Here is a 3,307-nt window from a genome sequence, read left to right as displayed (position 1 = left end):
CATGACCTTTGAGAAGGCTCTGTGTGACCTAGGGTCAAGCATAAACCTTATGCCTCTCTCTGTAATGGAGAAACTAGGGATCATTGAGGTACAAGCTGCAAGAATCTCACTAGAGATGGCAGACAATTCAAAGAAACAGGCTTATGGACTTGTAGAGGATGTCTTGGTAAAGGTTGAAGACCATTACATCCCTGCTGATTTCATAATCCTAGAAACTGGGAAGTGTATGGATGAATCCATCATCCTCGGCAGACCCTTCCTAGCCACAGCAAAGGCTGTGATTGATGTTGACAGAGGAGAATTGATCATTCAAGTGAATGAAGACTCCCTTGTGTTTAAAGCTCAAGGATATCCCTCTGTAACCATGGAGAGGAAGCATGAAGAGCTTCTCTCAATACAGAAACAAACAGAGCCCCCACAGTCAAACTATAAGTTTGGTATTGGGAGGCCACAACCAAACTTTAAGTTTGGTGTTGAACCCCCACATTCAAACTCTAAGTTTGGTGTTGGGAGGTTCCAACATTGCTCTGAACATCTGTGAGGCTCCATGAGAGCCACTGTCAAGCTATTGACATTAAAGAAGCGCTTGTTGGGAGGCAACCCAATCTTTACTTATCTATGTTAAATTTATATTTTCTTTTGTTATTTTATGTTTTCTGTAGGTTGATGATCATGTGAAGTCACAAAAACAATTGAAAAAGCAAAAACAAAGTGAAAAACAGAATGAAAAATAGAACACCCTGGAGGAGACAGTTACTGGCGTTTAAACGCCAGTAAGGGTAGCAGAATGGGCGTTAAACGCCCAGTCTGGCACAATTCTGGGCGTTTAACGCCAGAAATGGGCACCAGACTGGCGTTTAACGCCAGGAATGGGCAAGAAGCTGGCGTTAAACACCAGAAATGGGCAGCAGCCTGGCGTTTAACGCCAGGATTGGCAGAAAGGGGCGTTTTGCACGCCACTTGGTGCAGGGATGAGATATCCTTGACACCTCAGGATTTGTGGACCCCACAGGATCCCCACCTACCCCACCACTCTCTCTCTTCTTCACCCATTCACCAATCACCTCAATACCTCTTCCCCAAAAACCCCTCACCTATCAAATCCCACCATCCTCTTCACCACTCACATCCATCCTTCATAAAACCCCACCTACCTCACCATTCAAATTCAAACCACTTTCCCTCCCAAACCCACCCTCTATAGCCGAACCATACACACCCCTCTCACCCCTATATAAACCCATCTTCACTCCTTCATTTTCACACAACCTAACCAACACTTCTTCCCCTTGGCCGAATCACATAGCCCACTCCATCTCCTCTATTTCTTCTTCTTCTACTCTCTTCTTTCTTCTTTTGCTCGAGGACGAGCAACCTTCTAAGTTTGGTGTGGTAAAAGCTAAAGCTTTTTTGTTTTTCCATAACCATTTATGGCACCAAAGGCCGGAGAAACCTTTAGAAAGAGGAAAGGGAAGGCAAAAGCTTTCACCTCCAAGTCATGGGAGATGGAGAGATTCCTCTCAAGGGTGCATCAAGACCACTTCTATGAAGTTGTGGCCAAGAAGAAACTGATCCCCGAGGTCCCTTTCAAACTCAAAAAGAATGAGTATCCGGAGATCCGACATGAGATCCGAAGAAGAGGTTGGGAAGTTCTCACCAACCCCATTCAACAAGTTGGAATCTTAATGGTTCAAGAGTTCTATGCCAATACATGGATCACCAAGAACCATGATCAAAGTGTGAACCCGGATCCTAAGAATTGGCTTACAATGGTTCGGGGGAATTACTTAGATTTTAGTCCGGAAAATGTAAGGTTGGCATTCAACTTGCCTATGATGCAAGGAGATGCACACCCCTACACTAGAAGGGTCAACTTTGATCAAAGGTTGGACCAAGTCCTCATGGACATATGTGAAGAGGGCACTCAATGGAAGAGAGATTCAAGAGGGAAGCCGGTTCAACTAAGAAGGCATGACCTCAAGCCTGTGGCTAGGGGATGGTTGGAGTTCATCCAACGCTCAATCATTCCCACTAGCAACCGGTCTGAAGCTACTATAGACCGGGCTATCATGATACATAGCATCATGATTAGAGAGGAAGTGGAATTTCATGAGGTTATATCCCAAGAACTCTACAAAGTGGCGGACAAGTCCTCTCCTTTGGCAAGGTTAGCCTTTCCTCATCTCATTTATCACCTTTGCAATTCGGTTGGAATTGACATAGAGGGAGACATTCTCATTGATGAGGACAAGCCCATCACTAAGAAAAGAATGGAGCAAACAAGAGAACCTCATCAAGAGCATGAGGAAATTCCTCATCATGAAATCTCTGAGATGCCTCAAGGGATGCATCTTCCTCCACAAAACTAGTGGGAGCAAATCAACACCTCCCTAAGAGAATTGAGTTCCAACATGGGACAACTAAGGGTGGAGCACCAAGAGCATTCCATCCTCCTCCATGAAATCAGAGAAGATCAAAGAACCATGAGAGAGGAGCAACAAAGGCAAGGAAGAGACATTGAGGAGCTCAAGCACTCCATAAGATCTTCAAGAGGAAGAACAAGCCGCCATCACTAAGGTGGACCCGTTCTTTAACTTCCTTGTTCTTTATTTTCCCGTTTTTCAAAAATTATGCTTGATGTTTATCTATGTTTGTGTCTTTCTTACATGATCATTAGTGTCTATGCCTTAAATCTATGAAAATGAATCCATCACCTTTCTTAAATGAAAAATGTTTTCAATTGAAAAAGAAAAAGAAGTGCATGAATTTCAAATTTTAAAACAGTTTAATTATTTTGATGTGGCGGCAATACTATTGTCTTTCTGAATGAATGCTTGAACAGTGCATATTTTTGAATTTGATTATTTATGAATGTTAAAATTGTTGGCTCTTGAAAGAATGAAAGGAAAAGGAGAAATGTTATCTGATGATCTGAAAAATCATAAAATTGATTCTTGAAGCAAGAAAAAGCAGTGAAAAGCTTGCGAAAAAAAAAGAGAGAAAAGAAAAAGAAAAGCAAGCAGAAAAAGCCAATACCCCTTTAAAGCAAAAGGCAAGGGTGATAAAAAGGATCCAAGGCTTTGAGCATCAGTGGATAGGAGGGCCCACAGGAATAAAATCCTGGCCTAAGCGGCTAAACCAAGCTGTCCTTAACCATGTGCTTGTGGAGTGAAGGTGTCAAGTGAAAACTTGAGACTGGGCGGTTAAAGTCGAGGTCCAAAGCAAAAAGAAGAGTGTGCTTAAGAACCCTGGACACCTCTAATTGGGGACTCTAGCAAACCTGAGTCACAATCTGAAAAGGTTCACC

Source organism: Arachis ipaensis, chromosome B06, assembly GCF_000816755.2.
Source record: "Arachis ipaensis cultivar K30076 chromosome B06, Araip1.1, whole genome shotgun sequence".
NCBI lineage: Eukaryota > Viridiplantae > Streptophyta > Magnoliopsida > Fabales > Fabaceae > Arachis > Arachis ipaensis.
The sequence above is the reverse complement of the archived record's forward strand: the minus strand, read 5'-3'. Positions refer to the sequence as shown.